Genomic DNA, 26,020 nt, shown 5'->3' on the forward strand with positions numbered 1-26,020 from the left:
TCGAAAATTAAACTTTGTTTGATTTCAACAAAAATTGAATATATGGGGTTCTTCGATATGCTGAATCTAACCATGTATTTAGATTTTTGATATTTGGGCCCGGTTATCAAATTGGTCCACATTGAGGTTTAAAGGGTCCAAAATTGAACTTTATTTGATTTCATCAAAAATTGAATTCTTGGGGTTCTTTGATATGCTGAATCTAACCATGTATTTAGATTTTGGATATTGGAATACCACAAAGGGATGGTAAGAATTGTCTTTGGGAGTTATGGCTCAAACCATTAAGGAATAAGGTGCAAAAAAGGGGGGAAAAGGGTTTCAAGGTTAATGGACAATTACTTAAGTACAAAACATAATTTAAAAGGCAGTGTAAGGTTGGTAATTGAAACTCATTTAAATATCTCACCTAAACTGCTTTTAAATTATGTATATTGGAAATTTGCCAAAAACTTTATTATTAATAAATTCCATTGGAAATTTGCCAATAACTTTAGTTTAATGAACTTCATTGGAAATTTGCCAATATAAAATGTTACTGATGAAGCTTTTTTGTTTATCTCACCTAAACTGCTTTTAAATTATGTATATTGGAAATTTGCCAAAAACTTTATTATTAAATTTCTGATTTATATATAAAAGCAAATAATAATGATAAGGCAAGAGATACACACCAAACTGTTTATGTAGTTCATACGTGTTTCTCGTTTCTCGTTTTTATATAGATTAGACCGTTGGTTTTTCCGTTTGAATGGTTTTACACTAGTAATTTTTTGGGGGCCTTTATAGCTTGCTGTTCGTTGTGAGCCAATGCTCCGTGTTGAAGGCCTTACCTTGACCTATAATGGTTTACTTTTATAAATTGTAACTTGGATGGAGAGTTGTCTCATTGGCACTCATACCACATCTTCCTATATCTATATCCTCAAGAAATTCAAGTATAAACATCAGCAACATTAATAACAATTAAATATTTTATTTGATTTTTTTTTTTATTAATTGTTGTACAATTATTTATATTTGTTTAATATCTGTACATTTATATTTTGAATCCTTCTACCGTATATCTCCAAATAGTTGTTTTGTTTTTTCTCCTGGCAGCTCCAATATAGAAATGTATTATTATTTGGAATTCTTTATCCTATTTTTAGCTCACCTGGCCCAAAGGGCCAAGTGAGCTTTTCTCATCACTTGGCGTCCGTCGTCCGTTGTCTGTTAAATTTTACAAAAGTCTTCTCCTCTGAAACTACTGCGCCAAAGTTAACCAAACTTGGCCACAATCATCATTGGGGTATTTAGTTTAAAAAATGTGTCCGACGACCCAGCCCGCCAACCAAGATGGCTGCCATGGCTAAAAATAGAACATAGGGGTAAAATGTAGATTTTGGCTTATATCTCTGAAACTAAAGCATTTAGAGCAAATCTGACACGGGGGTAAAATTGTTCATCAGGTCAAGATCTATCTGCCCTGAAATTTTCAGACAAATCAGACAATCCGTTTTTGGGTTGCTGCCCCTGAGTTGGTAGTTTTAAGAAAATTTTGCAGTTTTTGGTTATTATCTTGAACATTATTATAGATAGAGATAAACTGTAAACAGCAATAATGTTCAGCAAAGTAAGATCTACAAATAAGTCAACTTGACCAAAATGGTCATTTGACCCCTTAAGGAGTTATTGCCCTTTATAGTCAATTTTTAACCATTTTTCGTAAATTTTTGTAATCTTTTACAAAAATCTTCTCCTCTGAAACTACTAAGACAAATTTAACCAAACTTGTCCACAATCATCATTAGGGTATCTAGTTTAAAAAATGTGTCTGATGACCCCGCCCGCGAACCAAGATGGCCGACATGGCTAAAAAATAGTACATAGGGTAAAATGCAGTTTTTGCTCATATCTCTGAAACCAAAGCATTAAGAGCAAATCTGATGAGGATAAAATTGTTCATTAGGTCAAGATCTATCTGCCCTGAAATTTTCAGACCAATCAGGCAACCTGTTGTTGGGTTGCTGCCCCTGAATTGGTAATTTTAAGGAAATTTTGCAGTTTTTGGTTATTATCTTGAACATTATTATAGATAGAGATAAACTGTAAACAGCAATAATGTTCAGCAAAGTAAGATCTACAAATAAGGCAACTTGACCAAAATGGTCAGTTGACCCCTTAAGGAGTTATTGCCCTTTATAGTCAATTTTTAACCATTTTTCGTAATTTTTATACGACCGCAAAAAAATTTTTGTGGTCGTATATTGGTATGACGTTGGCGTCGTCGTCGTCGTCGTCGTCGTCGTTGTCGTCGTCGTCGTCGTCGTCTGGCGTCGTCCGGCGTCGTCCGAAGACACATTGGTTTTCGCACTCTAACTTTAGTTTAAGTGAATGGATCTCTATGAAATTTTACCACAAGGTTCAATACCACAAAAGGAAGGTTGGGATTGTTTTTGGGGGTTATGGTACCAACAGTAAAGGAATTAGGGGCCAAAAAGGGGCCAAAAATAAGCATTTTTGTAACTTCCAGACATAACTTGTGTGTTAGTGTATGGATCTCTCTGACATTGTACCACAAGGTTCCATATCACAAAAGGAATGCTGGGATTGATTTTGGGGGTAATTGCCTCAAAATTTTAGGAATTAGGGGCCAAAAAAGGGGCAAAAAACAAGCATTTTTCTAGTTTCATAACAATAACTTGTGTGTAAGTGTATGGATCTTTCTGAAATTGTACTACAAGGTTCCATATCACAAAGGGAAAGCTGGAATTGAGTTTGGGGGTAATTGCCGAAACGTTTAGGAATTGGGGGCCAAAAAGGGGCCAAAAATAAGCATTTTTCTAGTTTCCAGACAATAACTTGTGTTCAAGTGTATGGATCTCTCTGAAATTGTACTGCGAGGTACCATACCACAAAGGGAAGGCTGGGATTGATGATGGGGGTAATTGCCTCAATATTTTAGGAATTAGGGGCCAAAAAGGGGCAAAAAACAAGCATTTTTCTAGTTTCAGGACAATAACTTGTGTGTAAGTGTATGGATCTTTCTGAAATTGTACTACAAGGTTCCATATCACAAAGGGAAAGCTGGGTTTGAGTTTGGGGGTAATTGCTCTAAACGTTTAGGAATTTGGGGCCAAAAAGGGGCCAAAAAACACATTTTTCTAGTTTCCAGACAATAACTTGTGTTCAAGTGTATGGATCTCTCTGAAATTGTACTGCAAGGTACCATTCCACAAAGGGAAGGCTGGGATTGAGTTTGGGGGTGATGAATCATAAGGGGGTTCAAAATATTTGTGGGGGGGGGATTTTTTTTTTTTTCATTTTTTTTTTCTTTTAAAATTTTCCATTTTAAGTTGGTTATTTCTGATTTATATTTAAAAGCAAATAATAATGATATGGTAGGAGATACACACCAAACAGGATGTGTAAATTATTATATAATAAGTATTGTGCAATAGCAAGAAATTTTCAATTGCGCAGTATTGCACAATAGCAAGAAATCTTCAATTGCACAGTATTGCGCAATAGCAAGAAATCTTCAATTGCACAGTATTGCGCAATAGCAAGAAATATCCAATAGCACAATATTGCGCAATAGCAAGAAATTGTCAATTGTACAGTATTGCGCAATAGCAAGAAATATTTAATTGCACAGTATTGTGCAAAAGAAGATACTTCGTATAAATTGCTTATTTCTTGACCAATTTCAATGGGGTTTTATTCTTGAATTCTTGGGTTTCTTTAATATGCTGAATCTAACCGTGTATTTAGTTTTTGGATTTTGGGCCCCGTTTTTAAATTGGTCCAAATTGAGGTCCAAAGGGTCCAAAATTAAACTTTGTTTGATTTCATCAAAAATTGAATTATTGGGGTTCTTTGATATGCCGAATCTAACCATGTATTTAGATTCTTAATTTTTGGTTCCGTTTTCAAATTGGTCTACATTAAGGTCCAAAGGGTCCAAAATTAAATTAGTTTGATTTTAACAAAAATTGAATTCTTAGGGTTCTTTGATATGCTGAATCTAAACATGTATTTAGATTTTTGATTATGGGCCCAGTTTTCAAGTTGGTCCAAATCGGGGTCCAAAATTAAACTTTGTTTGATTTCAACAAAAATTGAATATATGGGGTTCTTTGATATGCTGAATCTAACCATGTATTTAGATTTTTGATTTTTGGGCCGCGTTTTCAACTTTGTCCACATTGAGGTCAAAAGGGTCCAAAATTAAACTTTGTTTGATTTCATCAAAAATTGAATTCTTGGGGTTCTTTGATATGCTGAATCTAACCATGTATTTAGATTTTGGATATTGGACCATAATAGGTGAATGTCCAATTTAAAATTTTGAAGTTCTTAGACCACATTCATTCTGTGTCAGAAACCTATGCTGTGTCAAATATTTAATCACAATCCAAATGCAAAGCTGTATCAAGCTTGAATGTTGTGTCCATACTTGCCCCAACTGTTCAGGGTTCGACCTCTGCGGTCGTATCAAGCTGCGCCCTGCGGAGCATTTTATTTGTAATTTTTTACAAAAATCTTCTCCTCTGAAACTACTAAGACAAATTTAACCAAAGTTGTCCACAATCATCATTAGGGTATCTAGTTTAAAAAATGTGTCTGATGACCCCGCCCGCGAACCAAGATGGCCGACATGGCTAAAAAATAGTACATAGGGTAAAATGCAGTTTTTGGCTCATATCTCTGAAACCAAAGCATTTAGAGCAAATCTGATGAGGATAAATTTGTTCATTAGGTCAAGATCTATCTGCCCTGAAATTTTCAGACCAATCAGACAACCCGTTGTTGGGTTGCTACCCCTGAATTGGTAATTTTAAGAAAATTTTGCAGCTTTTGGTTATTATCTTGAATATTGTTATAGATAGAGATAAACTGTTAACAGCAATAATGTACAGCAAAGTTAGATCTACAAATAAGGCAACATGACCAAAATGGTCAGTTGACCCCTTAAGGAGTTATTGCCCTTTATAGTCAATTTTTTACAATTTTCATAAATTTTGTAAATTTTTACAAAGTATTTTCCACTGTAACTACCGGGCCAAGTTCATTATAGATAGAGATAATAGTAAGGAGCAAGAATGTTCAGTAAAGTAAGATCTACAAACACATCACCATCACCAAAACACAATTTTGTCATGAATCCATCTGTGTCCTTTGTTTAATATGCACATAGACCAAGGTGAGCGACACAGGCTCTTTAGAGCCTCTAGTTTTACAATTTCCATATATTTTTGTAATCTTTTACAAATATCTTCTCCTCTGAAGCTACGGGGCCAAATAGAATCAAACTTATCCACAATCATCATTAGGGTATTCAGTTTAAAAAATGTGTCCGATGACCCTGCCTGCCAACAAAGATGGCAGACATGGCAAAAAATAGAACATATGGGGTAAAATGCAAGTTTTGTCTATTATTCTGATAACCGTTATAAAAAGAGGAAATCTGAAGAGGGTAAAATTGTTCAGAATGTTGAGCTCTACCAATTATCCATATACGTCAAAACAGTAAGACAATTTCCTGTAGGAGTTATTGCCCTTAAATGACAAATTTTACCACTTTTTTTCGATTTTTGCCTATTATCATATCTTGAAAACTATAAAAGATAGAGAGAAACTTTAAATTGCAAAAATGATCAGAAGGACAAGTTCTTCAAATAAGTCTTATGGTTGAAATCATCAGTTGACTCCTTATTAGAGTTATTTCCCTTTGATGCCGATTTGTACAATTTTTTTTGCGTTTTTGTCTTATATCTTAAAACTTATAATAGATAGAAAGAAACTTAAATATACAAAAATGATCAGCAAGACAAAATCTACAATAAAGACAAATGACAGAAATTGTCCAACGACTCCTTATTGGAGTTATTGCCCTTTAATTATGATTTTTACCATTTTTTTGGCATTTTTCCTTGTATGATATTAATTATAATAGATAGATAGAAACTTAAATAATCAAAAAAGATAAGCAAGACGAGACCTACTAACAAGTCAAATTTTGCTGATATAATAAGTAGACTGTTACTCTTTATAGGAGTTTTTTTTACTCTGTTTAGAGCAAAAGCTAAATAAGATCATGAAGATAGAGAGAAACTAAACAGACTTCAATGATCAGCAATATAAGATACAAAAAAAAAACAGAAGTTTTGTCATTAATTCTATTCTCGTCTACAATGTTGAAGAGTGTCCCCTGTTGAATATGCATATAGACCAAGGTGAGCGACACAGGCTCTTGAGAGCCTCTAGTTTTCATAAATCCCTAATCCACCTCTTTTTTCATAACTGTTATTTTTATTGCTGGTCAGTGGTCATAAAGCTATGAAACATTTCTATTGATTAACCACAGAGTACTGCCCACATGTTCTTATCTTGTATCAGTCAGACACCTGCATTTATTTATAAAACTAATTATCATCAAAACTCATTAACAGTGCAAGATATATAAATATTTTTTTCTTCTGTGGTTTTGGAATATTAAGAAGAAACAAAAACAACTGAAAATCAAATTTTAATAAAATTTAGTTGCTTTTGTATTGTGCTACCTTAATAACTTTTTTGCCCCTGAAATTACAATGCTAAATGTTTTCAAATTCATAAAAATAAAAATTGACAGATGCTTTAAAAAGTATCCTCTTTTTATGCTGATAAAGCATTCATTGAGACAATAATGTCATGTTAGTTTTGATTGAACCCTAGTAGAAATCGCATCTCTTCACTACTACTAGATTTATCTGATTCAAACTTGGCAGGGAAAAAGGTATGGATATACCTCATTTCATTTCCAAGGAAATAAAAGCAGGGTCACAAAAGGCTTTTCTTGTTTCTGATTGACCATTTTTGGTGAGTTGCCATAGTTGATTTTGAACATAGAATGAGGTGAGCAATACCTGCTCATTTCTATGTTAGAGGTTAGTATTTTATGTAAACAATTGATTTGAAGTATTATGCAGTTCTCATGATTGTACATGTTTTGTTAATACTTGATATGTCAAACAATAACTTAAGGTACTCACTGAAATTAAAAATCAAAGTTGATTATTCTCCTTCTATCATATAATAAATATGGAGGATTCTTATCAAAGATTGATATCTGTTGGAAATTACCTTTACTATATTTTGTTGTAATCTCTGAATCATTTTTAAAATTAGAAAAATTTGATTAAATTGTCAAAGTTCAAATATAAAAGTCTACATGAATATACATGACCACTGTCCTTTCCTCGATCTTGATATCTATATCATTAACGGGAAGCTTAATACAAAAATCTATGATAAAAGAGATGATTTTTCATTTCCTATCGTTAGTTATCCATTTTTAGATGGTGACGTTCCCTTGTCACCATCTTATGGTGTTTATATATCTCATCTTGTACGATTCGCTCGTGTATGTAACAACGTATTAGATTTTAGCGAGAGAAATTTATGTATTACTGAAAAATTATTACACCAGGGTTTTCGATATCATAAACTAGTCAAAACATTTACTAAATTTTATCATCGGTAAAAGGACATCATTCGTAAATATAGCTCAACATGCAGACATCTTATACGTTCGGGTATTTCACATCCAATCTTTTATGGTAATATTCTTTACAAAGCACAAAAATGTCAGTATTCACCTAAAAGCTAACAAAACCTTTAAACAGACTTATTGGGAGGGGATATAGTTACGATACTGTTGTCAGGTCATTAAAGATTGCATATTTTGGCTTTAATATTGATTCACTTATAGGGTCTTTGCATTTGAATTAAACACATTTATTCCAAAAAACCAGTTGTTGGCATGATACGGGTTATGTTCTTCTCATATATTTTATGATGGTATGATACTAAACCCCTAACGGGAGGGATTGTACTTGATTTTCATATGATGAAGACATAATCTTTCAATCAGTTTAATTGAGGTCTGGAGCTGGCATGTCAGTAACTGCTAGTAGTCCTTTGTTCATTTATGTATTATTGTCATTTTGTTTATTTTCTTTTGTTTCCTATTCTGACATCGGACTCAAACTTCTCTTATACTGAGTTTTACTGTGCGTACTGTTGTACGTTTGTTTTTTCTACATTAGCTAGAGGTATAGGGGGAAGGTTGAGATCTCAAAAAACATGTTTAACCCCGCCGCATTTTTGCGTCTGTCCCAAGTCAGGAGCCTCTGGCCTTTGTTAGTCTTGTATCATTTTTAATTTTAGTTTCTTGTGAATAATTTGGAGTTTAGTATGATGTCCATTATCACTGAACTAGTATACATATTTGTTTAGGGGCCAGCTGAAGGACGCCTCCGGGTGCGGGAGTTTCTCGCTGCATTGAAGACCCATTGGTGGCCTTCGGCTGTTGTCTGCTCTATGGTCGGGTTGTTGTCTCTTTGACACATTCCCCATTTCCATTCTCAATTTTATGAAGATATAGGTATGTCATGCTTGTTGCACGTGCATTTTAAGCAGAATAGCAACTTGGGATTGCATTTTTAAATTAAGATAAAGATTGATTGATTGATTGATTGATTGGTGTATAATGCCACTTTCAACACTATTGGCTATTTTATGGCGTTCAGTTTTTATTGGTGGAGAAAGGTTGTGTTCCCGCCTCCAGCAATTTTAACAATTAATTACTGTTCCCTACTTATCTGTCTATGTTCTGTTTGTGAGGTTATGATATCTGTACAATCAGATCTTGACTTTTTTGGTAGAAAGATTTTTTGAGTGATTATATTATCCTTTAGACCTAATTCAATACACATCTTAGGGAGCTACCATTTGATTTTTATGGGGGGCTAGGATGAAAAATTTTGTCCTGCCTTTTTATTTTTCCCTCTATTCGGTCCTGCCTTTTTATTTTTCGCTCTATTCGGTCCTGCCTTTTTTTTTATACGACCGCAAAAATTTTGCGGTCGTATATTGGTATGACGTTGGCGTCGTCGTCCGAAGACACATTAGTTTTCGCACTATAACTTTAGTTTAAGTGAATGGATCTCTATGAAATTTTACCATAAGGTTCAATACCACAAAAGGAAGGTTGGGATTGATTTTGGGGGTTATGGTACCAACAGTTAAGGAAAAAGGGGCAAAAAATAAGCATTTTTGTAACTTCCAGACAATAACTTGTGTGTAAGTGTATGGATCTCTCTGACATTATACCACAAGGTTTCATATCACAAAGGGAAGGCTGGGTTTGAGTTTGGGGGTAATTGCCTTAAACGCTTAGGAATAAGGGGCCAAAAATAAGCATTTTTCTAGTTTCTAGACAATTACTTGTGTTCAAGTGTATGGAGCTCTCTGAAATTGTACTGCAAGGTACTATACCACAAAGGGAAGGCTGGGATTGAGTTTGGGGGTGATGAATCATGAGGGGGTTCAAAAAATTTGGGGGGGATTTTTTTTTTTTTTCATTTTTTTTTCTTTTTTTCCTTTTTTTTTTCTTTTAAAATTTTCCATTTTCAGTTGGTTATTTCTGATTTATATTTAAAAGCAAATAATAATGATATGGTAGGAGATACACACCAAAGAGGATGTGTAAATTATTATATAATAAGTATTGTGCAATAGCAAGAAATTTTCAATTGCACAGTATTGCGCAATAGGAAGAAATCTACAATTGCACAGTATTGCGCAATAGCAAGAAATATCCAATTGCACAGTATTGTGCAAAAGAAGATACTTCGTATAAATTGCTTATTTCTTGACCAATTTCAATGGGGTTTTATTCTTGAATTCTTGGGGTTCTTTGATATGCTGAATCTAACCGTGTATTAAGTTTTTGGATTTTGGGCCCCGTTTTTAAATTGGTCCACATTGAGGTCCAAAGGGTCCAAAATTAAACTTTGTTTGATTTCATCAAAAATTTAATTATTGGGGTTCTTTGATATGCTGAATCTAACCATGTATTTAGATTTTTGATTTTTGTGCCCCGTTATCAACTTTGTCCACATTGAGGTCAAAAGGGTCCAAAATTAAACTTAGTTTGATTTCATCAAAAATTGAATTCTTGGGGTTCTTTGATATGCTGAATCTAACCATGTATTTAGATTTTGGATATAAGGTGAATGTCCAATTTAAAATTTTTAAGTTCTTAGACCACATTCATTCTGTAGTCGTAAATTCTCATGGTCACGATTTTCTTAATTTCATGTTTTTCCAGGGTACCCCCAGATACTGTATTGTACGGGACAACTTTAACATGAAAAATAAAATTATTACACTCTTTATTGGTGGTTAGAATAGAATTTAAAATACAGTTTATACATTAGATATATCATATAACAAAACCGGAAAGTATTTAAGTAATTTTGCTATAATTATTTCAGCATTTTAGTAAGACTAAAATTTTACCCTAAATTTACCACATTTTCATCGAAAGCAAAATTATTACGAGTATCATCATGATAATTTTTCTCTGATTAAAGCAATAAGACACATTGCATGTGTGTGCCAAATTTCATGTGTGGAATATAAAGGTAATTTTGAAGAAATAAGCAATTAAAAACACAAATTAAGTCAACATTTTGGCATTGATTAAACACGGATTATCCCTTGACCTAATGATTTTGTTGCTTACACTATTAGGTCATTAACAAGGACAGTGGTCACTCATTACATTTCTCATTTTTGCTTTGTAAATTGTTATTTTCTTCGGAAGAATGTTTTGTGTCTGTTTTTCAATACACTAAACTTTTTTATTGAATAGATATTTTTGTTATAATTGTAGTATAAGAATCAAATCGGTCGTTTTTGTGTCATACCCGGAATATGGCACATCAAGTCTATATTATGGTCTTGCATGATGTTTTGACTTAAACCCCCTTCCGTGTGAAAGACAACAAAAATGTATCACCGTTCCTGCTATAAATTATACACCAGCAGAAACAACTGCAATAATTTCAAAGCTAAATTGGCAATATGTTTGTTCGAGCAAAGCACTAATTAAAGCCAATGACTGCTATATGTGCCAATCTGGCAGCAGAAAATTGTTTCCAGATTGACCATTTTTTTTGTCTGTTGCTACCCATTCTTATTTTTTTTTTTCCACGGCTTTGCTGCGCCAAAATTTATTTTCACTTTTGTACACATTTATATCCTTAAATATCCTGCATTTCATGTTGCAGAGTATTCACTTTCATCCGGTCTTGTGCAAAATCAGTGATTTTCAGTTCATACCAGGCCAAGTTATTGATTTTCAAAATCCTTCTCCCCTTCCTCCTTTTGAAATCAATTGGTCTTTCCCTTACTGAAAGCTAATGAAAGGGAGTTATCTGAATTTATGGTCTGAGAAAAGTATGATCATAAACATCATTACCGTAAAAACTAGGATTATATTGGTACAGCATGGTTTACTAACTGACTGAATTGTGTCGAAATTCTTAAAGAAAATGATTATATACATTCTTGGCGCAATATAGCCTTTTTGTGCTGATGCGGCGTAAAGCTATCAACAATCAATCAATCAATACATTCTTTATATTCCTGTTCCAAGTCAGGATCGTGCCGGTATTTAAGTGGTTGTCGTTGTTTCAAGTCGGTCAATTTTTTTTTTGGCAAATTGTTTTGTTATACGTTATGCTGTTAGTTATCTCAAATGAATTGTTTCAAATTTTTTTATATCCGAGCCTTTTATAGCCGACCATACGGTATGGATTTTTCCCATTGTTGAAGACCGTACGGTTGCCAATAACTGCTTACTGTCGCATCTCCTTATTTTTATATTATACAAGTATTACATGAAATTCACATCATCAATCTTCCATGCAAATGAGGTAAGGTCAGATGAACTCGACGACAAAGACATGTACACTTTGCTACCATCCCATACACCAAATATTTTTGACCCACTACTTATAGTATCTGAGATAAGACCACTAAAATTTAACCTTGTTCACTGATCCATTGAATGAGGTCAAGGTCAGAAGAACCATGTATGACCGACATGTAGACCTTACAAGGATACCAAAAATTAGTAACCAAATATAGTTATCCTAGAACTCGTGAAAAAAAAGATGCGAAAAATACAAAAGGGACATTCAAATTCACAAGTGAGACATTCACATGACGAAAAAAAGCTATACAGTTTTTTAGCAGTCACTAAACTATGAAAATGAGGTCAAGGAAAATAATTGTATGACAGACGTGAACTTGGACGTAGCACAATAGATATATATGCAAAGTATGATACTCCAATTCCTCTACCCTCTGATATATGAAGGTATACAAATAGTTATCGGTGTTGCCACCTCCACCATCAGAATATATGCTGTATGCCTCGCATTTTGCGCCTTGCTTCGAATGCAATTTAAAAAAGAACAACTGAAATTAGCTCTCTAACTTAAACTGCCTGGTCGATGGGCTTCCAACTTAACAGAAGACAATGAAACGTAATAGTTACTGCTAGCCTAGGCAATTTTTCTATGTTTCAATCTGATAAAATTCTGATCTATATTAACTCAATTGCTTGTATATATAAGCTAATATGCGGATAACGAAATCAGAGATCTATATATTAGATTGATGTTGTTACAACCCTCTTTTTGTAGATAAACTTCATGTCAATTGTAGGCCAATTTATTCTCAATAAGGCATATAAGTTTGTAAGATAAAGTGTTTAACCTGTTTCTAATTGTCATTTTGTTTTCATAACTTTGACGGACAACCCTCCCCCCTTTTCACAGTTTGCATTCTTTCTTATTTCTATAGAGCAAAGATATACTCAGACCTGCTAATTCAATCCATTATACGTTAATATTACACCAGTTTTGGAACTAAGTACAATTGTATGTGCTTCCACACTCATCAAAAGAAAACTGGATTTTTTTCCAGAAAATCATTACGAACACCTTCTATCAAAAGACGGAAAAATTACATTTTGGAAGGGCAAGTTATAAATGTTAATATCTAAAAAACATCTCTAGAGATCACTTATATCGAATCTTGTGAAAAAATTCCAAATTTGGACATTTTAAAAGGTCAAGGTCACGGTTGTTTAACAGGTGAATGAAAATTGTAAATATGCACCCTATAAGTACAAATGTCAATCTCGAACCCTATTTGGCAACATAAATATCAAATTAGTCCTAGATATAGAAACTATAGTTATAATCCTTTGAAATATTCGAATTTATTTTGTTATAAAAGCATATATGTAAGGGCGACCAGCTGTCTAAATGTGACTCTGCGTTTTCCTTGAAATTTGAGCTTGGACCTTTGATCCAAATTTTAAAAAATCGTGACCACTGTAGACAACGAAGACATCAATATTTTGATGAGGCTTGTTCTCCTCTTTCCAATGATATCAATACAGCTGTGTGTTATTCTGTTAACCCAAATCGATAAAATTTGTTGACTGGGCACCCTACTAATACAGCTTAATAGGAATATAATAAAATACATCAAATTTCAATACACACATACATTTATAAAAATTAATAGATATCGAATAATAATGATATACAATTGTTTAATAATAGTAGCGTAGCATGACACACAACAACTATGAATACGAAGTTGTACTTAGGTGAAATTAAAAAAATCTAGAATTTAAGATTGATAATATAAGTTGGAAGAGCATTAGTTAAGGAACTAAATAAGCTATAAATATTGATAGGTTATTGGGCTCCTTATTGAGATACTTGGATTTTTAAAAAATGGCGGGAAAAGGCTGACTCTGACTTTTACCTTATATTTTCATTGGTATTATTTGGGTCTCAAATCAAAAGAAAAGAAATCTAGAATCTGCTTAAATTTTGGTAAATGACCTATTATGAGCTATTGAAGTCTTATATGAAAAGAAAAAATGGGTGTTATGGGGCAAAATATTATACCCTGTATCGATGGGAAAAAACCAAGGAGTCTGAACATCTGACACAAATTCCTAAACCTCACCTAAGTACATCCTTAGAAGAAAATAGTGATCAATTGGTAAGAAAAAGTATACACAGGTTCAAATCAAAATCTAAATGCAGGTTCTGACATTTATAAGTATTAATTAAATTTATTTATTAGACTACTTCAGTCAGTCTTTAGAAATATGTACAAAAAATTATCAGACTTCAAGGACTTTAGTTTTTTTCTGTTTTTGGTTATAATGTCAATGAAGCATTTTAGTGGTTTTGTTTAGTCCTTCTGTTGTGACGGTTATATACTTGTTATCTACCTATACCTAAGTTTGACAGATAGTGTATGTATAAGATATAAAATATTATAACATTTTTAGTTATATTTCATTGTACACTATAACATGTCCACATTGTATGGTCACTAGTTTCCTTTGTGTGAGATTATAATGTATCCCATTACAAATTGAAGTTAATTGAAATGTATTCACTGGTTGAGATGACACATGTTGTACTGATCCATCAATACACGTCACATACAGACTGCCAACTTGTAGTGTAGTCATCTTCACAGGTTTGTATTGTTTACCATCAGATGACACATGTTGTACTGATCCATCAATACACTTCACATACAGACTTCCATCTCTTAGTGTAGTCATACTCTCAGGTGGTGATGGTAATTTTAGGGTATGATGTCTGTCATTAGTATAACTGTACCAGTACAGCTTGTAGGAGTAGGAATCCCAGTAGAATATTCTGTCACCAGATACATGTAAACTGTAAGGATAAAAGTCAGTCTGTATTGTCTGTACCACCTCTCCTGTCTGATGATCTATGATCTGTAGTCTGTTGTTCCCACCTACAACTAACTTGTTCTTTATAGTTGTAATGCAGGAACTACGTCCAGGTACTGATATTGAATTAAGTTTGAGTTGATTGTTTATGTCATACATCTCTATACACTTACTACCTAGCACTGTAACAGCTACTGTAGAGATGTTGACTGTTGTAACACACCACAGTTGACCCTGTAAATTTATACTGTCTATCTGTGATCCATCTGTATAATAGATCAGTAGTCTGCTCTGCAAAGGTAAACATATCACCAGTATACCATCATCCATCATCACTATATCTGTTATTAATTCTAGCCTGCAGTCATCATCAACTATTGATGTCAGGTCTATCTGATGATGAAGTGTGAATAACAATTGTCCAAGATTTGGTTGTGCTGGTTGATCTGGTTGTTGTTTACTTTTAAATAGTCTGAGAAGAGATGATAAACCTCCTAAAAGAGTAAAACATTTAAGTTTTAACAAATCTTAAACAGTTTTTGTGGAGCCTGGGACTTTTGTCGCAGAAAAAAGTCGCAGAAAGCTCGACATAGGGATAGTGATCCGGCGGCGTTAGCTAACTTCTTAAAAGCTTTATATTTTAGAAGCTAGAAGACCTGGATGCTTCATACTTTGTATATAGATGCCTTATGTTACGAAGTTTCCGTCTGTCATATGTCCAATGTCCTTGACCTCATTTTCATGGTTCAGTGACTACTTAAAAAAAAGTCAACATTTTTTGTAATGTTAATTTTTTTCTTATTATGAGTAATAGGATAACTATATTTAGTATGTGCGTACCTTGCAAGGTCCTCATGCCCGTCAGACAATTTTCATTTGACCTCGACCTCATTTCATGGATCAGTTAACCAGGTTAAGTTTTCGTGGTCAAGTCCATATATCAGATACTATAAGCAGTAGGTCTACTATATTTGGTATATGGAATGATTGTAAGGTGTACATGTCCAACTGGTAGGTGTCATCTGACCTTGACCTCATTTTCATGGTTCAGTGGTCAAGGTAAGTTTTTGAGTTTTGGTCTTTTTTTCTAATACTATACGCAATAGGTCAACTATAAATGGTGTATGGAATGATTGTAAGGTGTACATGTCTAGCTGGCAGGTGTCATCTGACCTTGACCTCATTTTCATGGTTCAGTGGTCAAAGTTAAGTTTTTGAGTTTTGGTCTTTTTTCTCATACTATATGTAATAGTTCAACTATATTTGGTGTATGGAAATATTTTTATGATCTATATGTCAGTCACACAGGTTTTATTTGACCTTGACCTCATTTTCAAGGTTCATTGCTCAGTGTTAAGTTTTTGTGTTTTGGTCTGTTTTTCTTATACTGTATGCAATAGGTCTACTATATTTGGTGTATGAAATGATTGTAAGGTGTACATGTCTAGCTGGCAGGTGTCATCTGACCTTGACCTCATTTTCATGGATCAGTGGTCAAAGTTAAGTTTTTGAGTTTTGGTCTTTTTTTCTAATACTATATGCAATAGTTCAACTATATTTGGTGTATGGAGATATTTTATGATCTATATGTCAGTCACGCAGGTTTTATTTGACCTTGACCTCATTTTCAAGGTTCATTGCTCAGTGTTAAGTTTTTGTGTTTTGGTCTGTTTTTTGTCGAGCCTGCGACTTTTGTAGCAGAAAGCTCGACATAGGGATAGCGATCCGGCGGCGGCGGCGGCGTTAGCTAACTTCTTAAAAGCTTTATATTTTAGAAGGTGGAAGGTCTGGATGCTTCATACTTTGTATATGGATGCCTCATGTTACGAAGTTTCCGTCAGTCACATGTCCAATGTCCTTGACCTCATTTTCATGGTTCAGTGACTACTTGAAAAAAAAGTTCAGATTTTTTGTAATGTTAGATTCTCTCTTATTATAAGTAATAAGATAACTATATTTGGTATGTGCGTACATTGCAAGGTCCTCATGCCCGTCAGACAGTTTTCACTTGACCTCGACCTCATTTCATGGATCAGTGAACAAGGTTAAGTTTTCGTGGTCAAGTCCATATCTCAGATACTATAAGCAATAGGTCTAGTATATTCGGTGTATGGAAGGACTGTAAGGTGTACATGTCCAACTGGCAGGTGTCATCTGACCTTGACCTCATTTTCATGGTTCAGTGGTTATAGTTAAGTTTTTGTGTTTTGGTCTGTTTTTCTTATACTGTATGCCATAGGTCTACTATATTTGGTGTATGGAATGATTGTAAGGTGTACATGTCTAGCGGGCAGGTGTCATCTGACCTTGACCTTATTTTCATGGTTCAGTGGTCAAAGTTAAGTTTTTGAGTTTTGGTCTTTTTTTCTAATACTATGTGCAATAGTTCAACTATATTTGGTATGTGCGTACCTTGCAAGGTCCTCATGCCCGTCAGACAGTTTTCACTTGACCTTGACCTCATTTCATGGATCAATGAACAAGGTTAAGTTTTGGTGGTCAAGTCCATATCTCAGATACTATAAGCAATAGGTCTAGTATATTTGGTGTATGGAAGGACTGTAAGGTGTACATGTCCAACTGGCAGGTGTCATCTGACCTTGACCTCATTTTCATGGTTCAGTGGTTATAGTTAAGTTTTTGTGTTTTGGTCTGTTTTTCTTATACTGTATGCCATAGGTCTACTATATTTGGTGTATGGAATGATTGTAAGGTGTACATGTCTAGCGGGCAGGTGTCATCTGACCTTGACCTTATTTTCATGGTTCAGTGGTCAAAGTTAAGTTTTTGAGTTTTGGTCTTTTTTTCTAATACTATGTGCAATAGTTCAACTATATTTGGTATGTGCGTACCTTGCAAGGTCCTCATGCCCGTCAGACAGTTTTCACTTGACCTTGACCTCATTTCATGGATCAATGAACAAGGTTAAGTTTTGGTGGTCAAGTCCATATCTCAGATACTATAAGCAATAGGTCTAGTATATTTGGTGTATGGAAGGACTGTAAGGTGTACATGTCCAACTGGCAGGTGTCATCTGACCTTGACCTCATTTTCATGGTTCAGTGGTTATAGTTAAGTTTTTGTGTTTTGGTCTGTTTTTCTTATACTATATGCAATAGTTCAACTATATTTGGTGTATGGAAATATTTTATGATCTATTTGGCAGTCACGCAGGTTTTATTTGACCTTGACCTCATTTTCAAGGTTCATTGCTCAGTGTTAAGTTTTTGTGTTTTGGTCTGTTTTTCTTAAACTATAAGCAATAGGTCAACTCTATTTGTTGTATGGAAGAATTGTTAGCTGTACATGCCTGCCTAGCATGGTTCATCTGACCTTGACCTCATTTTCATGGTTCATTGGTCAATGTTTAGTTTACTTGGTTAATGTTAAGTTTATGTGACAGTTGTAATAAAGCTTTATATTTAGGACTATCAACATAATATCAATGATTAGTAAAGAAGGCGAGACATTTCAGCGTGTGCACTCTTGTCTTAAACTATAAACAATAGGTCAACTATATTTGTTGTATGGATGAATTGTTAGCTGTACATGCCTGCCTAGCATGGTTCATCTGACCTTGACCTCATTTTCATGGTTCATTGGTCAATGTTTAGTTTACTTGGTTAATGTTAAGTTTATGTGACAGTTGTAATAAAGCTTTATATTTAGGACTATCAACATAATATAAATGATTAGTAAAGAAGGCGAAATATTTCAGCGTGTGCACTCTTGTTGAGAATAAGAACAAAATTTTCAAATATTTTTTGGTTCTCAAAAAAGTTGAAAAATTATTTTTACTGAGCATTGTAGTCAATGAAAATACTTATTTTGGTAAATTATAGGTTTTGATAGACCATTGAAATTGGGTCGAGATCTCAAAAAACTACAACCATTTTTCTTTGCCTGTCCAAAGTCAGGAACTTCATCCATAGTTTTTGAAGGGTATAATTTAAGGTTTCTGTCTTGCCTGCGTCGCAGTTTGGGAGACATAGGAATTACTATCCGGCGGCGGTGGTGTAATCTATTTGTCTAAAGCTTCCGAAGGTAAAAGACCTGGATGCTTCATATCTTGTATGCAGATACCTTATGTTAAGAAGTTTCCGTCTGTCTTATGTCCAATGTCCTTGATCTCATTTTCATGGTTCAATGACTGCTTGAACAAAAATTTGAGTTCTTTTGTAATGTGAATTTCTTACTTATTATGAGTAATGGGATAACTATATTTGGTAAATGGGTTTCTTGCAAAGTCTACATGTCCGTCACACAGGATTCACCTGACCTGGACCTCATTTCATGGATCAGTGATCAAGGTTAAAGTTATGTGATTATGTCTGTTTCTCAAATACTATAAGGAGTAGGATAACTATGTGTGGTGTATGGAATGACTGTAATGGGTACGTGTCAGTCTGGCAGGTTTCATCTGACCTTGACCTTATTTTCATGGTTCATTGGTCAATGTTAAGTTTTAGTGTTTTGGTCTGTTTTTCAAGTACAATAAGCAATAGGTCAACTATATTTGGTGTATGGAATGATTATAAGGTGTACATGTCTGTCTTGTGTGTATCATCTGACCTTGACCTCATTTTCATGGTTCATTGGTCAATGTTAAGTTTTTGTGTATTTGTCTGTTTTTCAAGTACTATAAGTAATAAGTTAACTATATTTAGTGTATAAGATGATTGTAAGGTATACATGTCATTCTAGCCAGTGTCATATGACCTTGACCTCATTTTCATGGTTCATTAGTCAGTGATACATTTTCATAATTTTGTCAGTCTATCAGATACTATAAGCAACATGTCAACTATATTTGGTGTATTGAATGATTATAAGTTGTACATGTCTGTCTTGCCTGGTTCATCTGACTGTGACCTCATTATCATAGAACATTGATAGTGTTATTTTTATGTGATACTTGTGGTAAAACCTTCATGTTACAGACTTTCAACATAAATTCAATGATAAGTAAAACAGGCAAGACATTTCAGCGTGGCACTCTTGTTTGTTTTTTGAAGAATTGTGTGTTAATTGCAGATCTTTAATCTTAACTAGTCTTATGGACTCCAGGAAATTTAAAGCTAGGAAATTTGAATAGACATTGGTCTATTGTCGAAGACTAAATGTCAACAAACTTCCACAAGCCTGGGATTTTTATGCACCACCTAAGGGCATTATGTTTTTGGTATGTGCATCAGTTCCTTCGTCCGTCCATTGTCTGCCTGTCCCACTTCCGGTGAAAAGTTTTTGGTCAAGGTAGTTTTTATACGACCGCAAAAATTAAAAAATTTTTGGTCGTATATTGGTATCACGTTGTTGTCGTCAGCGTCGTCCGAAGACAGATGGTTTCCGGATAATAACTTAGTATAAGTTCATAGAAATCAAAAAAATTTTAACACAAGGTTTATAACCACTAAAGGAAGGTTGGGATTGATTTTGGGGGTTATGGTCCCAACTGTTTAGGAATTAGGGGCCAAAAAGGGGCCCAAATAAGCATTTTTGTAGTTTCCAGACAATAACTTGTGTTAAAGTGTATGAATCTCTCTGAAATTATACCACAAGTTTCCATACTACAAAGGGATGGTTAGGATTGACTTTGGGGGGTTATGGCTCAAACCAATTAGTAATTAGGGGCAAAAAAAGGGGAAAAACAAGGGTTTTTCTGGTTAAAGGACAATTGAGACAATTTAAAAGCAGTGTAAGGGAGGTAATCCAAATCAAAAGAACACTGTTTGATTACCTCCCTTACACTGCTTGTAAATTATGTATTAAAAAATGATGATTGTCTTGAGGTGATTAGCTGTCAATTTATTTTTAGCAGTTACTATTAATTAACATTAATTTTAGCCTGTGTATGTCATTTTATATTTTAAAACTTTTATGATGTTTTTAAATGGGTAACTATGGTTGCAAACTCCATTAGAAATTTGAATTGAGATACTGACCATATCTTGATGGAAAGATTTTTTTGGGGGGAATAAGGGAAAGGGGGGAGGTGAAAAAAATTGGAGGGGGGGGGGACAATTTTTCTCATTTCAGATTTCAGAAATTAAAAGAAAATTTCTTCAAATATTTTTTTTGGAGGTTAATATTCAACAGCATAGTGTATTGCACAAAAGCAAAAAAAACGGGGTAAAATTTTTTTTTTTCAGGGGGGGGGGGGTCAATTCGAAACAGCATAGTGTATTGCACAAAAGCAAAAAATTGAATATAAATTCACATCATATAACCAATTTGAAGTTCTTTGACTACATTTAGTTACAATCCAAATTTATACCTATATCAAGTGTGAATATTGTGTCCATTTTGGCCCCAACTTTTCAGGGTTGGACCTCTGCGGTCGTATCCAGCTGCGCTCAGCGAAGCAATTTATTTTTGAAGTTGAAGCCCAATCAACCTTAAACTTAGTACACATGTTCCCTATGATGTGATCTTTCTTATTTTAAATGTCAAACTTGACTCCAATTTCACGGTCCACTGAACATAGAAAATGAGAGTGCAAGCGGGGCATCCTGAACTATGGACACATTCTTGGTTTTTTTTTTATATTTCATGCAATACAAGCTAACATAGCTAAAAACATTCTAAAATTTCTATACAGTGAAAAGTTGAATCAACACTCTTTAGATTAAAGGGGCACTAGCTACGAAATATGTAAAAAATTAGAATATGATTTCGTTTGGTTCAATTATTAATAAAAGTGAAATAATAATTCGTTTTTAGCAGTCAATTTGGTTCAATTTTGTCAAAATAAGCAAAGAAATATCGCTGATAAATTATTCACTTGCAAGTGAATGATTTGACCTCATTAAATCCGTATTTATGTGACCTTCAATTTAACCCATTAGCTAGAGATTGGTTACGCATGCATAAGTCTTGTTCATCCATTAAAAGGAAAAGAATGTCAAAATTGAAAGTGAAACAAAGGTGAACCATTTCATTGACTGATTCGATCCACAAAAAAATTATTCTTTTACAGGTAAAAACGTTAATTAACTTATTTTTTTACCTATAACATGAAATCAAACAGGCCTATAAAAATCCAATTGCATGAGGTCACAATCTATTTATATTTATGTTTATGTTTATATCCGGTTATGTGACCATCGGCAGTATTTAGAGGTCATCTCGATAGTTAATTAGATGGCATCTAGACTAAAATACACACGAAATTCTGATATATATTATCGAGTACATGCTTTGTTAACTGTTTATTTCAGACTTATTGTAATTTGGATATACGTTTTAGTATGTTATAAATCAAATATGAGAAATTGAGTCAAATCAGTGAACATGAATTTGACAGCTAGTGCCCCTTTAAGTTTATGACACTGTGACATTTTTATATTGTCAGAACAAATATTGTTCTTTAGAAAAATGACTGCCTTTTTTCCTTGCCTTAGACAGTTACAATACATAATATTTGACTTTGTGAAATAATAAAAAATTGTGAAAAAAATAGCTGAAGAGCTTTAAATTAAAAATTAGAATTGCCATAAATAAACTTACGTAAAAAGAGTGACTTGTTCTTTGTGGTTTGATTTCTTAGTACATGATGTATTTCCTATGAAAATAAATAATAAGCTTTGATTTTTGGAAAGTTTGCTATAGCTTCCTATAGCAAAAACTTTCCTAAGGCATCGGCCTCAAACCGGAAGTGACAGACTATCTTACTTTAGGATGTGTGTTCTACTTCTAGATAATGTAGTACTGGAGTTTGACAACTAATTCTAGGAAGATGCTTTTTGAATTTTGAGTTACTTCTATTTTGATTAGCTAACAGTTTGAATTAAAATGTACTGAATGTTCATCGATAATTCAAATAATTCAACTTCATTTTGAAAATGGCTATCACAAACACTATTTCGCGGATCTGCGCTGCGCGGAAAGTAAAATCAATACACATCTACACGAGACAACAGTTTCTACGTTATGCTTTTATCGGTATTCCCCAGACATGCGTGAGATCCATATCAACGGGAGTACTATATATAATCCCGGTTTCAGGGGTTACCTCCCGCCTTTAGGTTGAAGAGAAAATAAATACCGTGTTTAAAATATTTCATGAATGAACATTTTTCGACGCTTACTACAATTTTTACAATGTTTAAAGGGAAAGTCCGTGATTTTTTACTTATCATCTAAATATGTTCATCTTAACATAAAAAACACATTCACAAAGTTTTAAATTTATATTCTTTCTAATAACGGAGAAAATCAAGTATTTTTAACTTTTTTGGTTGACCTACGTCACTGGGTTGTGACGTTTTAACCCGATTTGTTGAATCATGGGAAAAAATTAAATCTGTTAAAGTCTTAATTGCTTATCAGAATTTTACGTAATTTAAAGCGCACAGATGACCGTTGGTCGTAGTTAATAACCACAATATAAGAATGAAAGAAAATGAATATGTGTGTACCGTTTTGTATTGTTTGAATAAAACTTCCTATATGAACTAATCTAAATATAAATATTTTCGAATTGATTTCATAAATTATTGAGATTTTTTCATAAAATATCTATAGAACATTTTTACTGATATTGAACTGAAAATATTTTAAGTTTTATTTACCGTTATAACTTTGATAACCATTTCAATGCAAAATATTTGTGAACAGAGTGTGTATATTATTTTGTAAAGTCATTGTTTATTTCTCGATTTGAGGAGAATTCGTTTGAACTTTACCTTGCAGCAATTTAGCCTCAGGCGTACACAGGTGTGTATTCAAGCGTACACAGGTGTGAATATTGTCATTTTGAATGGATTAACAGAAAGAGTATAGACGAAAAAGCTCGAGTGAATCGAAAGTATCCCGGTATCTCATCTTGGCCCACAACAAACTCTGACTATAATAAACTCGGCATATTACATAATCGGCATCAGAAAATCGGACTATAACAAAATTCGTAATTATACTACTTGCTATTAAGTCTCCTAAACAAAGTTTGGAGACTTATTGTTTTGCTCAGTTCTTATTATTTTTCTTCTTAAGGTCTATTTAGGGATATTTTGAGGGGCCAGCAGAACGAAGGGATTTACTATAGAACCCTAAGGGATTTATTTATTTTAAATTTTCAAATGACTATAACTTGAAAACAGTAAGTGATAGACACACACGGTTTTCAGTAATGATCACAGGATCATAAAAAAAATCAAATGAAATATAGCAGGAGTCCCTCTGGGTCAACCCCATCCCCTCCTGTTTGAGAACTTGTAAACGGTAGAGATCCCCACCCCTAAACCATGTATATTCTTATATGGGACAATAAAACAAAGTCAAATGAAATATAGTGGGAGTCCCTGGGTGTCACCCCCACCCCATCCTGTTTAAAAACTTGTAAACGGTCAAGATCCCCACCCCGAAACCATATATATTCTTGACGGGACAATAAAACAAATCAAATGAAATAAAAGGCGAGTCCCCTGGGGTCACTCCCACCCCCTTCCTGTTTAAGAACTTGTAAACGGTCGGGATCACCAGCCATAAACCATATATATTCTTGTATGGGACAATAAAACAAATCAAATGAAATATATAGGAAGTCCACAGGGGTCACCCCACCACCTTCTTTTTGAAAACTTGTAAACGGTAGAGATCCCCACCCCTAAACCATATATATTCTTGTATGGGATAATACAACAAATCAAATGAAATATAGGGGGAGTCCCTGGGTGTCACCCCTACCCCATCCTGTTTTGAGAACTTTTAAACGGTCAAGATCCCCACCCCGAAACCATATATATTCTTGTACGGGACAATAAAACAAATCAAATGAAATAAAAGGCGAATCCCCTGGGGTCACTCCCACCCCCTTCCTGGGAATGACTAATTATGGGAGCTTTGTTTGGGAGACTTCGTAACAGCATCATGTTACAATTATTTCTTGTATTAAGTAATTTTTTTTTTAAGTTGGAAAAAAAGTTAAACACCCAATCTACACATTAACAACCTATTTGAAATATTACACATCTACCGTTGCAAACTTTCCACAGGTGCTATCCAGCACTTGGATTTTTTTTGCAACAAAGTATTCTCTTCCCACAGCATTGTAATCAATACTTAATGTTGAGTTTTCTGATTACTGTAAGTTGATATCATACAAGTATTTATGAGACATCACTGATATTTGTTACACAGTTGCAATAGAGTCTATGAATTTCAATCGAATATGAATACTTAAATAAACCAATAATCGGCCAATAAAGAAGGCATATTATATATGAATGATTGCAAATAGACATTAGTAAAGAAACAATCTATAATACTAAAATAACGAGGTCAAATTTGTTAGCCGATATAGCAGAGAAAACGACGAATCAAAAAATTCAACTTTATATTTAACTTATATAAGAAAATGGTGTTGTTTAAAAGTTACACCATTCCAGGCCCTTTTGCTTTCCACATAATTAATATTACCAATAATTAATAAGTTCTGGGTCGAATCCAAATCCGATACCGATACCGATACCAATAGTATATGTCTCCTGTTACTTGTTACCTAATCTGTACGTTCCACCCCTGTCAAGCACACCACCAAACAGTGTATTTTGCTATAAACACGGGCCATAATCACACCTGAACTTCATCATTACACAGGGAATAACACGTCTAAATACAATCTTTGTCACATGAATTTTCCAGTTGTAGTAAGAAAACCAGGACAGGTTCAAACAAAGATTTTGAAAGCAGAGAAAACTGTAACCTTTTAATCAGCAAGACTTTATCAGATGACAATACGATTACTAAAAATCCAAGCTTAAAATAAGGCGTAGTTACTTTAATTCAGTGACGGACATGGGATGTCGCAGGTGTGTTCTAGTAATATATTATGATTCATGAATTTAGATTAAAAAAAAATGTTTTTTTCATAATTTTTTAGAAGTTAAAAGGACTTCAACATCTCGTATTTATAGATTATCGTTGGTCATCTCAACTCGATTGATTTTCTCGCTTGAGCTGGTACGCCGAAAGCGAGAAAAGCAATCGAGTTGAGATGACCAATGATAATCTGTTTATCACTATTTTACCTATGACGACCTTATTAATTTCATTGACAACAGCATGTGCGCCCTTAGATTCTAGCGATAAGTTTTCATATCACTCTACTGTGCTGAGACAATGACGAAATAGAGTTCTTCATTTACCTTGTAAAGTGAATACAATAAAAAGTTATATTCTCATCTTAAAAAAATGGGAAATATGTATTTTTTATCAAAATGAATACTGAAAATGTGGATTATGAGACCCTAACTCCAGCTGAAAACTTTTCAAATCTCCAGTTGCTACCTGACAACTCTGTCACATGTCTGTTTCAAAAAAAAATGTATACTTCAACTTACCTGAAGTTATTCTGTTTGATGGTCTAATTTAGTGTCCATCTGAAATGGTCAAAATATTATT

General features: G+C 33.8%; 1 protein-coding gene and 1 long non-coding RNA gene across 3 annotated transcripts in view; both read left to right on the forward strand.

Annotated features, from left to right (window-relative positions):
* Nucleotides 1-18,203, forward strand: part of LOC127726410 (uncharacterized) — a 31,355-nt gene extending 13,152 nt beyond the window's left edge. The window contains exons 3-4 of one of the 2 annotated variants that reach the window (XR_007993519.1): nt 15,929-17,886; nt 18,130-18,203. This is a non-coding gene — a long non-coding RNA (uncharacterized LOC127726410). The other variant, XR_007993520.1, reaches the window with a different exon arrangement.
* Nucleotides 1-26,020, forward strand: part of LOC127726401 (ubiquitin carboxyl-terminal hydrolase-like) — a 120,256-nt gene that overhangs the window by 31,461 nt on the left and 62,775 nt on the right. The window lies entirely within an intron of this gene.

Source organism: Mytilus californianus, unplaced genomic scaffold (genome assembly GCF_021869535.1).
Source record: "Mytilus californianus isolate M0D057914Y unplaced genomic scaffold, xbMytCali1.0.p SCAF_17, whole genome shotgun sequence".
Classification (NCBI taxonomy): Eukaryota; Metazoa; Mollusca; class Bivalvia; order Mytilida; family Mytilidae; genus Mytilus; species Mytilus californianus.